The 14,243-nt window shown below is 37.8% G+C and overlaps 1 protein-coding gene across 1 annotated transcript in view; it reads left to right on the top strand.

The window, feature by feature from the left end:
• The window catches only part of LOC111188311 (NACHT, LRR and PYD domains-containing protein 12-like), a 50,589-nt gene that overhangs the window by 20,550 nt on the left and 15,796 nt on the right, over positions 1-14,243 (top strand). The gene's annotated exons all lie outside the window — the stretch shown is intronic.

Raw genomic sequence — 14,243 nt, 5'->3', positions numbered from 1 at the left:
ACACTTAATTAGCGGGTGTTTAAATACTCCTAAAAAGGCGAGCTCTGACTATGAGTTCTTTTGCTTCCTGCTTCTGTGCCGTTCAGACGCTTCTCTGCTTAGCTCTGCTATCTCTGCTACGTTTCATACTTTTCTTTATTTTCAGACATTTTCGAGCTACAGTGTCTGAGCTCATTATTTAGATTAGCACTAGCACTACCATATTTTGTTTCTTATTTTATTTTTTTCTAGTTTCTTTTGGACATTTTATAGTAGAGCCATAGGCACAGGAATCAGAAAAGTTTCTGTAGAGTGCTAAAGAAGAAATCTACAAGATGCCTCCTTGTGTGGGTTCAGAGCACCAGTGCTGCCAGAACTGCTACAATCTTCTACAAAGAATGACTGTTTTGGAAAAAAAATTCGGTCCTTGTTATCAGAGTTTAAGGACTGGCATTTCTGCGCTGTTCGAGGACCATCGGAGAGTGGGAGTGCTGCCAGCGGACAACAGGTTTTTAACAGAGCAGCGAGCAGTGGAGACGAACAGAACTGGACCAGCAGATCATGTGGACATCCGTAATGTGAGTACAGCTGAAAGATATGGGCAAAACCAGCAATGGGTTCGCATTGGAGCTAAACCCAAACGGCATGCCACATACAGCTCTGTAGTATCCTCCACTCCTGCTAACATAGCACATCTGGCTAATGCTAATGCTAAAGCTATTGCTCGGAGATCACAGAGCACAGAGCCAGAGGAAATCAGTTCCAGTCACTTAGTTTGCAAAACAGATTTGAGCCACTGCAAGACCTTAATGACTTTTTAAATACCAGCCAGTATGATTCAGAAAGAACCAGAAGATTCAGCCATTCAGAACACCCCAGGAGAGCCACAGGGCTCCAGGCTGTGGCCACAGCAGACACTTTTGTTTTGGGGGATGACTCTGTTCATGGCATGAAAAATAATCAGAAACATCACAGTTTCTGAACTGAATGAGAAGCTTCCAGCACTACTGGCTGAATACAGAACAGTGAAACGAATCATTGCACAGGTTGTAAAGAACGATACAAAGAAAGAGGAGTCTGAGGTGTTAAAAGAGACTTTAATGATCTTTTTACCACACTGCGCAAGTTCAACATCCAGACATTCATCAGTGGTCCTCTACCTGCAAGGGGCTGCAATATGTTCTCTTGGCTGTTGGCTTTAAAACATTTGACTTCAGAAAACCTGCAGGTCAAACGGACTGAACTTCATTGACAATTTCAATCTGTTTTTTGGGAAGAGAGAGTTTTTCAGGAGAGATGGACTGCACACCAACAAGAGGGGAGTCAAATTCCTGTCACAGAACATCATTTTTTCTCTGTGCAACTTCTCTGTTCCCACTGGTGAAGACACGTCAGCTTTAACACCCAAGGACACTGTCTGCACTACAGAGACACAACATCCTCCCCCCACAGAGACTGCAGAGTTAATGGATGGGAGCCATGTTCTTCTGTATCAGCTGCCGGAAACACAGAAACTGCATGAACACTCCACACCATCCTCCATCTCCACCTCATCATCATCATCCTCCATCTCCACCCCATCATCACCCCACCTGAACTTCCCAGCAACCATGGAGAAGCTGGTATCTGCAGGGACAAGGCTGACGCTTTCTCTGTCAGCGAGTCCTCAGGTACAGCGGAAAATCAGCTCAACTTCTCCTCCACAGTCACCTACTGCCTCACGGACCCAGCAACCCCCATCCCCACCACCACTACACTCCCCAATCAAGGAGTTAGTAAAGGGGACCAAAATGAAGTGAACATGAACATGAGAAGGAATTAAACGAACTCCCCCCACAACCCAAAAAGAAGAGACAAGCTCCTAAACCACCGGACAGACAGCTCCGCTCTTGACTTCTTCACCAGCAGGAGCCCCTCCCACCTCCCTCCACCATAAGGGAAGAGGCCGCCACAAGTAATCCAGCAAACTGATATCTTTTGGGTCCGTGCTGCTACAATGGTGATGTCAGCAGTACATGTTTCCAAAACAAGTACGGACCCTGTGTGCCAGTTATCTCCCCCATTCCAGTTCTTATCAGAAGCAGAAAGAACAGAGAGTATAGGTCAGATAATGTGAATATATCCAACCTGCAGTATGTAAAGTGTAACCCACAGTCTTTGGAACAAAACGCACAGGTTATTAAATTAGCTCTGCTAAATATCAGATCTCTTACTAAAAAGTCTTATCTAATTAATGATTTTATTACAAATTATGGGCTTGATTTTCTGTTTTTAACAGAGACATGGTTAAATTCTTGTAGTGCTGAAAGTGTATTAATTGAGTCGGCTCCACCAAACTTTAACTTTTTAAATGTCTCACGTACCGGCAAGAAAGGTGGGGGTGTAGCTATGCTGTTTAATGATACATTCCAATGCAAGCAGTTATCACTTGGAGATTCCACATCTTTTGAATATTTAGGTGCAGTTTTAAAAGGGGCACCAAGAATATTACTAGTAATTGTCTACAGGCCACCAAGGTACAATGCTGATTTTATTGATGATTTTACAGATATGCTGTCTGTTATTTCTACTGAATTTGGTCATTTTATTATTGCTGGTGATTTTAACATTCACATTGATATTCCCAAGGATAATTATGCCAGAGAACTCTATGGGCCCTATTTTAACGATCTATAGCACACTTGGTAATTGCGCTTTGCACAGCTAGATTTTGGGGCGTTTCCTGTGTCTTTGGTATTGTTGCACAGCTCCAACGGCGCAAAAGGGTGTGTTTTAATTCCCTTAATTATTCATGGGTGTGTTTTGGGCGTAACGTGAAATAAACCAATCAGTGTGTCTGTATCCATCCCCTTTAAGACACAGCTGCACGCTGACTTCTGTTCGTTCCTATTTTAACAGCGCATAGGAAATTCCGCTGTGCAGATAAACCAGCAGCTTAGGGAAGAGTAAAGTTATTTTATTCTTTATTCTGTTTATTGTTTATATAAAAACTGGGTTTGCAACACTGAATATTAATCAAGCAATCGATTATTTACACCGGAGGGGGACCCTCATTGACAGTTTAAAAGGGATTAAAAATATTTTTAAAAATAGAAATAAAAACTGACATTTACTATAGATGAATAAAATATATACAAGGAAAAATAGGACATTTTAAAAACATCATAAAAATTGACATAAAAAGTAAAGAATTTATATCTTATGAAGAAAGTTATAATAGCAGTGAAAGTAAAGTAAAATGATAAGAATGATAAGAGATTATCAAATTTATTTCAATAAACTAAGAACATGGGAATCATGTGGAATATATATATATATATATATATATATATATATATATATATAATTTGATTAATAAAATAATTAAAATAATTAAAATGAATAAAAAATAAATAATATAAAATATAAACTCATTAAACACAATCACAGGCTTTCTGCGCAGAATAATAAAAGTTCCAGTTAGTTTCAGTTTCAAATCATGAAAACAGCTCATCAAAACCTAAACCTCTCCTTTATATTTGACAATATTTGATGAACTTACAGGTCCTTACTTGTTTTTATTTAACTGAACTGAGTTTTATATTGTTTGTAGCCTCGCGCTGAATTCAGTGAAGCCAGAAAGATTAGGTACAAGAAAAGGCAGATAAATGACATGACAGCTGAACTTTTTGTGAGCAGAGTGTGCTCTGCACCATGCAAACCATCAGACTCTGTAGATACTCTGCTGGATAGTTTTAACTCAAAAACTGCTAGAGTTTTAGATGAGATTGCACCAGTTAGAGTTAAAACCATGCCATGCAAGCAGAAAGCTCCATGGAGAAATGATGCTGCAGTTCATCTCCAAAAGAGAGAATGCAGAAAGGCTGAGCGCAGATGGCGTAAAACCAAGCTTCACATTCACAAAGAAATTTTTAAAGATAGACTGCGTGATTACAATAAAATAATGTGCACATCTAGACAATCCTACTTCTCCAGCATTATCAACAATAATATTAACAATAGCAAAGTTCTTTTCACTGTGGTTGACAGACTAACTAACTCATATATGACTACATATATGACCTCTGAGCTAGTTTCAACTGAGAGATGTAATGAGTTTTCAAGTTTTTTTAATACTAAAATCCACAATATCAGACAAACCTTCAGTACACCTATATCCACCGATGAGCCCATGTGCCCTCCAAAACCATGCAAAAGCATCATAGTCAAAATGTCCCAATTTAGCACTATTAATGAAGAAGTTTTAATTGATACAGTGAGTAACCTCAAATCATCCACTTGCAGTCTTGATACATTACCAACCAAGTTTTTTAAGAATGTCTTTTACTCAATATCAGCAGACATTCTTCAAATAGTAAGTACTTCACTCATGTTGGGTGTTTTTCCAAATGCATTAAAAACAGCCGTTGTGAAGCCTCTCTTAAAAAAGAAAAATTTAGATACAAACTTATTAAACTATTACAGGCCAATCTCTAAAAAAAAATGTATTCAAGCAAGTTATGCACTTCCTGTCCATAAATAACTGTCTAGACCAATTTCAGTCAGGTTTCCGGCACAATCATAGTACTGAGACTGCGCTAATTAAGGTTATCAATGACCTTCGCTTAAATACAGACTCAGGAAAAATGTCTATTCTACTACTGCTTGATCTCAGTGCTGCTTTTGACACCATTGACCACAACATTCTCATAGATAGACTTGAGAACCGGGTTGGACTTTCTGGAATTGTCCTAAAATGGTTCAGTTCATACCTTCATGGAAATACTTTGTGGAAATGGAAAATAATGTTTCTGTGAGACTGTGCAAGTGACCTGTGGTGTACCCCAGGGTTCAATTCTTGGGCCACGCTTATTTAATTTATATATGATTCCTCTGGGTGAAATCATGCGTGACTATGGGATATCTTACCACAGCTATGCAGATGACACTCAGATCTACATGGTCCTCTGCCCAAACAACTATGGTCCCATTGACTCACTGTGTAAATGCCTTGAGAAGATAAATAAATGGATGGGACAGAACTTTCTGCAGTTGAATAAAGATAAAACAGAGATTATTTTATTTGGGAATAGTAATGAGAGGCACAGACTAGCTGCCTATCTGGATTCAAAAAGCCTAAAATCTAAAGAACTAGTGCGTAATCTTGGTGTACAAATGGACTCTGATCTCACTTTTAACAGTCATGTCAAAGCCGTCACCAAATCAGCATTTTATCACCTCAAGAACATAAATAAGATCAGAGATTTTCTGTCTAAAGCAGACCTGGAGAAACTAATCCACGCCTTTATTTCTAGTAGGATTGATTACTGTAATGGACTCCTAACTGGACTCCCAAAAAAGACCATCAAACAGCTTCAGCTGATTCAGAATTCAGCAGCCAGAGTTCTGACTAGGAGTAAAAGAAGGGAGCACATCACCCCCATCCTTAAATCCCTACTCTGGATACCAGTATGTTACATAAATGACTTTAAGGTTCTGTTACTGGTCTATAAATGTCTTAATGGTGCAGGACCAGCATATTTTTCTGATGTTCTCCAGCAGTATGAGCCGAGCAGAACTCTCAGATCATCAGGAACTGGTCAGTTAGAGCTGCCTAAAGTAAAAACTAAACATGGAGAGTCAGCGTTTAGCTACTACGCTGCTCTTAAATGGAACCAGTTAACAGAGAGCATTAGAAGAGCACCAACACTAAACACTTTTAAATCCAGACTGAAAACCTACATGTTTGATCAGGCCTTCAGCTTAGCTTAAAACACTGCAGCTCCACCCACTTTTATTCTGTAACAGCACTTTTGTATCATGTTTTATTCATGCTTTATTCTTATTTTATTTTTTATTTCCAATTCCTTGTTGTTCTTTTACATGTTTTTAAATGTTACTTCTATTTGTTTTAATCATGTTTGAATCAGTCATGCTTTATTCTATTTTCCGACCCTGCACTGTTAATGTTAACATGTTGTGTTCAATAAAACCATCCAAACATTAAATTTTTGTGTAGTGTTAGTTCAAGCAAAATGTGTTTGTCTATTGTTGTGACTTATAATAAAAAAACAAATGTCAACTCCTACCTCTAAAAGACCACGTCCTCCCAGCTCACCTGGAGACTCGGAGGGACGGGAGCCCCCGTCCCACACAGAGGTTCGTGAAATCCTCATCTCCATTGACTCCAAGCTCACTACTCTGGATACGAGGATCTCACTAGTGGAGATCCTGCATAAAGAGTTCCAGGTGCTGCGTGAAAGCCTGGAGTTCAGCCAGGAGCAGGTCACATCTCTGGCAAAGGAGAACAAAACACTACAGCAAGGAAACAAGGAAATGAAACGGACAATACTCAACTTACAAGCCTACAGTATGAGGGACAATGTTGTGTTTTCCAGGATCCCTGAAAACCTGGAAAAACTGGTCACAGAGTTCATAATCTCCAAACTAAAAAACCCACCCACCTGAAACACCAACACCATAACTTTTCACCGTGTGCACCGCATGGGAGGAATAAACTCACAAAACAAACGCCCCAGACCCATTGTAGCAAAAGTGGAACATTATAAACACAAACAATATTCAGCAAAGGAAAGAACTGAAAGGAACAAACTACGACATTAACCAGCACCACCGAGAAATACTTGACAGACGGAAAAAACTACTCACCGTAAGAAAACAGCTCATACAAAGTGTAAAAAGGGCAGTTCTCTCCATCGATAAACTCTATGTGGATGTTCAGCTGTACAGAGATAAGGAAATCACGCCCTGGCTGTACTGATGCCGGTTGGGTGCTCATTAATGGAGACGCACTACAGCTGTTTACCTGACTGCGCACCACGCTAATTACCAGCTCTCTCTTCTCCAACTAACAAAAATGAATTGCCGGTAATCTCTTAAAGGAATGAAGAGGGGAAAGAAAAGAGAAGGAGGAAAAGAAGAATAAAAGTTATCTATTTAAATATCTATCTAGACAATGACATATACTTTAATAAGAAATATACACTGTAAAAAGTGAAGCATGGAGCTGTTCATTCAAGCTAATAAATATGATTGAACACATAGTACAATTATTGACTTTATTGTGAAACTCAACCTTTTTGGATTTTGATGTGTCAATTTTGATTCAGACTAAATTAATTACAATTCTGAAGGAAATAAACCAAATGTTTTGGTTCCACTGAAATCATACTCGAAGAAAAGAGATAAGGATGTAATATTTTTAATTTGAATCAAACATGAATTGCGCATGCGCACTGTGGAGCACGGGAGAAGTTGTAGAGAAGTGCTTCAGAGCACTGAGGGAGAGAGGGAGAAAGTGCCTGAACGCGCTCGCGAGGGAGAGAATGAGAGAGGGAGAAAGTGCCTGAACGCGCTCGCGAGATAGCAACGCATGCTTATGGTATTGTGGCGTCGGGACTGGAGGGGGGGCGGAAGGAATTATGGGAGTTCACCCTGTTGGGGGAAGTGGGTGTTTTTCTGCGTGTTTATGTTACTGTTTATCCCAGAGTTTCATGTCATGTTTTATTATCACTGTTCTAGTATTATTCATGTAGTTATCAGTTATGTGGTTGTTTTGTGTAAGTGCCTCACCCTTTGTGTGTTTTCTGTGTGTGGGAGTGGGGTTAGCTGCGTTGGAGCTGTAGTTAGTTTCACTTTCAAAAGTGGAATCCCATGTAAATCCAGCTCTTACTGTCCTCCTCAGAGCAAAATAAAAAGAGCAAGAGAGCACAGAAACGAATCTCGCTGGTAATCCATCCTCTTCCACGCCACAGTAACTTCTGGAACTTCTGAATATGCTGCCATGTTTTTTTTTTTTAAGTTCGGTTCAATTTAAATGTATTAGTTTGGTTCCGAAACTGAAATGTAAAGAATTAAACTTGGATCAAGGTGAATAATTAATATTGGGTCGAGTGAAGTAATATGGTTTATGTCAAAATAAAATAATCAGGTTGTAACAATTGACTTTATTTAGATTGAGTGAAGTCTAATAGTTTAGATGCAACAAATGGACATCATTTTTTTTAATTTGAGCAGGGCTACACTTTTTACAGTGTACATGCAAATATATATATACAAATAATTTACATAAGAATACTGCCTGAATATGTATTTATAACTATCCATCACTACATCGCACTCGTCTACACTGCACTTTTCTTTATGCATAAAACAGGAGAACAACACCGCACTACCCTGTTCATGCCTACACTAATCTTTCTCTCTATCTCTTACCTGAGATAAAATTACATCTGCCTGAACAGAAACATGAACATCACCACACTATCATCTACAAACTGACACCCAACAACACTCCAACCTGCAATGATTAAAATGTATTACATGGAACATACATGGAATCGGCTCCCAAGAGAAAAAACCTAAAATACTCCTCCATCTCAGCCGTTTAAAAGCAGATATATACCTTCTACAAGAAACTCACCTAACAGAATCAGATCAACATAAACTGAAATCAGTAGAACACAATCATATATTTACAGCTAATTATAACTCTAGACAAAGAGGTGTAGCCATTTTAATACATAACAAAATCACATTCACACACAATACTACAATCACAGACCCAGATGAAAGATTTATCATATAAATATCACCATTAACAACCACACTTTTACCATTGCTAACATCTACAGACCAAATATTGACAATCCCTCATTTTTTCATGACTTTTTTTACACAAATTTCTTCACTATCGAACTATTCAATCATGATTGGAAGCGATTTTAATGCAGTTATAGATTCATCTTTTGACCGATCAGTTCATACTCAGAACACACGCAACTGGAATTCCACTGAAATAATAAAACAGTACATGCAGGATTTTGGTCTTGGTGATGGGTGGCGACAAAATCATCCAACAACCAAATAATTCATATTTTACTCAGCAGTACATAAATCATATTCACGCGTTGATTATTTACTAATTATTAATTCAATTTTCTCAAACATTGTACATATATAAATTCACCCTATCACAATAAGTGATCATGCACCTCTCGCAATGATATGGAATTCAAACCAACAACATAAACAGACCTTTAGATGGCGCTTTAACACATCACTACTAAATGATCAAGAATTCGACAGCTATATAAAAAGAGAGTGGGTATCGTTCCTAGAAATAAATGATTCTCCAGACACATCACCAACACTTTTATGGGAGACTGACAGAGCGGTTCTAAGAGGAAAAATAATATCATATGCTACATTTAAACAGAAGAAAGAAACAGAACATGAGGTAAAGTTAGAATAAAAAATTAAAGAATATAAGTAAAATAAGTATATCTGAAGTAAAGCAAAAAGAACTTCGGCAACTAAGATATGATCTAAATTAATTAAAAAACAAGAAAACTAAATTCTTATTACAAAGATTGAGACATGAACACACTGAATACTCAAATAAATCTGGAAAATATTTAGCTAATCTCATTAAGTGTAATAAAAGAAAAAACAATTATTCCAACCATAAAAAAGTCAGCAGGGAAAATAGTACAGAGACCTGATGAAATTAACGACACCCTTTAAAGATTTTTTTTTAAAGTATATTCATCAGACAATGAAACCAACTTAGATGAAATCAGTAACTTCCTGGACCACATCAAACTGCCTAAATTAAGTGAAAAACAAAAACATACACTTGAAATATCATTATCTCCAGAAGAATTCTACAAAGCCCTAAAACACATTCCTAACAATAAAGCACCAGGACCTGACGGATTCCCTGCTGAGTTTTATAAACACTTTTGGTCATCACTATCTCAACTGTTTTACAAAATGATATCAGAAATTAAACAAAATGCAAAACTACCAACAAACATGAATACTGCAATCATCTCCCTTCACCTTAAACCAAACAAAGACCCTACCCTACCATCCAGCTACAGAACATTATCATTAATAAATACAGACACAAGAATAATCAGCAAGGCTCTAGCTAACAGAATAGAAACAATAATCCATAATTTAATACATCCTGATCAAACTGGATTTCTCAAGGGTCGACTTTCATCCACCAATATGAGCAGATTAGTGAACATAATAGATTACACCTCTCACCAAAACATACCAACAGCAGTTGTTACCCTGGATGCAGAGAAAGCCTTTGATAGAGTGAACTGGAAACTCTTATTCACCACACTGCACAAACTCGGGTTTGGAGAATCATTTATTAATTGGATACAGATTTTATACACTGCACCTAAGACCACAGTCAACACCAATGGGGTAATATCACAACCTTTCACACTACACCGGGGGACTAGACAAGGATGCTGTCAGCCCGCCGACTCCACCCTCTCCTGCCCAACAGCGCTTGGCTTCACCGTAGTTTTAATCACCGGCCCCACCCTGAGCACCTGAACTCTATTACCAGCCCTATAAAGGAGCTCCAGTTAAGAGACTCTCTGCGAAGTCTTAGCATTTCATTTGAACTCTAAGCTCTGAGCATTATATTCCTATTGTTTTTCTGGTAGTCTGACCTCTAGCCTTTCAGTTTATTTACTTCGTCTCAGCCTTTTCCTCTGAATACCCTGTTTGCCTGTGATTCGACCCGTGCCTCTCTTTTGGATTGTTTATTTGAATAAACCCAGTCTGCATCTGCATTCAGTCTTTTTACCTGTTTATGGTGACAGATGCTCACTCTCTCCTTATCTAATCTCTATCTTCATAGAACCGCTAGCAGCAGCGATACATCAAAACACAAACATTAAAGGAATCCAAACACCCAACATGCAACATAAAATCAGTCTATATGCAGGTGATATCTTACTATTTCTACAAAAAACAGTTATTTCAATAAAAGAAACAATCCAAACAATCGGAAATTATTCAAAAATATAAGAGTATTCAATCTATTGGTCAAAATCTGCAGTTCTCCCAATAAACATAAATAAACCTGATGTTAAACTGAAAACACTACCCACCCCCATGTGCACTAATTCACATGGCGGCCTAGAGGCACCAAACTTCCACCATTATTTTCACAAGATAACAAACTCTGTACTCACACCAACCAGACATTCACCCATCTGGAACAACCCAGACTTTATCTTTGATAAAAAACACTAAACTACCCACCTTGAATCGAAAAGGGATCACACACCTCAAACACATGTATCACAATACCACCTTAATGTCACTACCACAATTAACCCAGAAATACGGCATTGGGAGAACTCAATTTTTACAATACCACCAGTTAAGATCAATCATCTGTTCAAAAATCACCCCAATCACATTAAACCTGCCTACACCAATTTCAAAATTTCTTAGCATTACTACAACAAATAAAATATTATCCAAAATATATAAAACGAGTTGTCCCCCTGTCACAGGGGGACGTAGGGCCCTCGCACAACAGCGCAAATCATACCGGGCCAAACCGAGAAACCGGTAAAAGTAATTTTAAGGTCTTATTGAGTGTGCCAATTTTCAAGAGTTTTCTATCCTGTTAAACATGTGAAATATCCATTTAAAATACAGGTGGCGCTATGGCACTGTTAAAATACATGTATTTGAAATTCTAATTCTACATCAAACAACAGCCTTAGATAAGCAGGCTGGTCAAATTTTGTGAGTTTTTCTCCGTTATAACCTCCTCAAAACACCTGGCATTACCTAGGTTTTCACCTCCTGTTTTGATGTGGGATCTCAAAAATTCAACCATCTGCCATTTCGTCCTTGTTTGAGATATCGACTATTCCTTCACAATTTATCATCAGATATGTTCAATGTTTATTTTTACCAAATACCAAGAGAATTCATCAAATTTGCTAGGAGTAGTTTGACAATGTACACAAAAAATTTGTGTAAAATGCAGATATTTCAAAATGGCCGACTTCCTGTTGGGCGGAGTCAGTCCTACCAATGCTGAAAATGTGTGTAATGATGTCTTTTGTGTTTTTGCCAAGTTTCATGAATTTTCAATAATCTGTTTTCTGACCATGTCATGGTTTCAATTTGGTTTAGTGTTGCGTCTCTAGTGACTCAATTGCTCGCCATTGGGTCACCGTTTTACCGATCAACTAATCCTTTGGCAATTATCATCAAATATGTCTGTTGTTCATTTACAGCGAAATAAGAGGTATTCTGACAAAGACTTTAGGAGCAGTTTAAATTAGTTTGTGAAAAATTTGTAAAAATATTACAAATTCCAATATGGCCGACTTCCTGTTGGGCGGAGCTAATACAAGCCAATTGCAAATATGTGCAGGGTCATACTATCTACGATCCTACCAAAATTTGAGAAGATTAGACAAATTTTGACACATCCACAGCTAATTTATTAAACAAACGAATTAGGGGGCACTGTAGAGTCTGCTAGCTATACATGAAAAAATTGTCAAAATATTTGTAAAGTGTTTTTAGGTCTTATGCAATCTGTCAATTTTCAAGAGGTTTTGAGCATTCCCGTAATGTCAAATATGCATTGAAACCTAGGTGGCGCTATAAAGCCAATGAAATACGTATACAAGAAATTTTAATTTCAGATGAAAGTACTGCTTAATTCAAGCAGGCCTGTAAATTTTCGAGAGTTTTCAACCTTTTTAACCTCCTCAAACACCTACTAACACCAGAATGTATTCACTTCCTGTTTTAATGGGGCATCTCAAGCAGTTCAACTGTCCGCCATTTCGTCCTCGTTTAAGATATCGACTATTCCTTCGCAATTTATCATCATGGATGGTAGTAGTTTTTTGCTGACAAATATCAAGAGTATTCAACAAATTCCCTAGGAGGAGTTCGACAAAGTATGCAAAAAATGTGTGTAAAATGCACATATTTCAAAATGGCCGACTTCCTGTTGGGCGGAGTCAATCATTCCAATACTAAAAACGTGTCTTATGATGTCTCTTGTGTTTTTACCAAGTTTGATGATTTTTCAATCATCTGTTTTATGACCGTGTCATGGTTTCACTTTGGTCTAGTGTTGCGTCTCCATTAAATTAATTGTCCGCCATTACGTCATCGTTTCAGCTATCGACTATTCCTTCGCAATTTATCACTATGTATGTCTGGAGCCTATCCACACCAAATTTAGAGGTAATATGACAAAGACTCTAGGAGGAGTTTGAATGAGTTCGTGAAAAATGTGTAAAAATTCCACAAATTTCAAAATGGCCGACTTCCTGTTGGGCAGAGCTAGTACAAGCCAATGGGTAATGTGTGCGGGATGATACTCTCTATGTTGTTGCCAAAAATCGAGAATATTGGAGAAATTTTGAGACAGCTACAGCTAATTTAATGGCCTAAACAAAATAGGGGGCGCTGTAGAGTCCTCTAGCTACACATGAGAAAAACGACAAAATATTCCTAAATCATTTCAAAGACTTATTGAATCTGCCAATTATCAAGAGGCTGAGAGCTTTTCATAAATATGATATAAAATAGGTGGCGCTAGAGAGCTGATGAAAGACGAATTTACGAAATTCCAACTTACGGTCAAAGTATGGCCTAAGCCAAATAGGTCTGTAAAATTTTAGGAGTTTTCAAACATCCTAACCCCTCCGAAACCCAGCGGGAAACTTTTTATTTTGCAACTTCCTGTCAAAATGGCCGACTTCCTGTTGGGCAGAGTCAAATAAAACCTAGTGATTCTTGTTGTTTATGAGGAGGTCAATGCGTGAGTTTTCGAGTATCGGAAATGCCTCAAAAATGGACGCAAAGAGGCAGAATAATAATAATAATAATAATAATAATAATAATAATAATAATAATAATAATAATAATAATAATAATAAACGGACCAAAAACAATAGGGCTCGGTCCCTAATAATATCTCAATTGAATCTTACTATTAGCTTACAGTGCAAACAATGGGAAGAAGATTTATCATTAACTCCTAATGCTGATTTCTGGGTCCAGGTGTGTAATAATAATCACAACATGATCAGAAACACTAATTTACAACTCATCCAGTATAAAGTTATTCACAGAGTTCACTACACCACACACAAAATGTATAAAATGGGATTCACTATCTCACCAATTTGTACACACTGTAATCAAAACACAGTTGATAATTATATCCACGCTATGTGGCACTGCACACCCGTTAACCAGTTCTGGAAAGAAGTTATCACCCTCCTATCTCATGCCCTCACCACCCAAATCCACCCAACACCATCACTCTGCCTACTAGGAGACACACCAACCACTAACACAACACCACAAAACAATAGAATAATCTTAATGTCGCGAGTCATCGCCAAGAAAATCATCCTCATAAACTGGAAAACAAAAAATAACATTAACATCAATCACTG

Source organism: Astyanax mexicanus, unplaced genomic scaffold, assembly GCF_023375975.1.
Source record: "Astyanax mexicanus isolate ESR-SI-001 unplaced genomic scaffold, AstMex3_surface scaffold_32, whole genome shotgun sequence".
In the NCBI taxonomy this organism is placed as follows: Eukaryota; Metazoa; Chordata; class Actinopteri; order Characiformes; family Acestrorhamphidae; genus Astyanax; species Astyanax mexicanus.
Note: the sequence above shows the minus strand (reverse complement) of the source record. Positions and strands in the feature narration are given on the sequence as shown.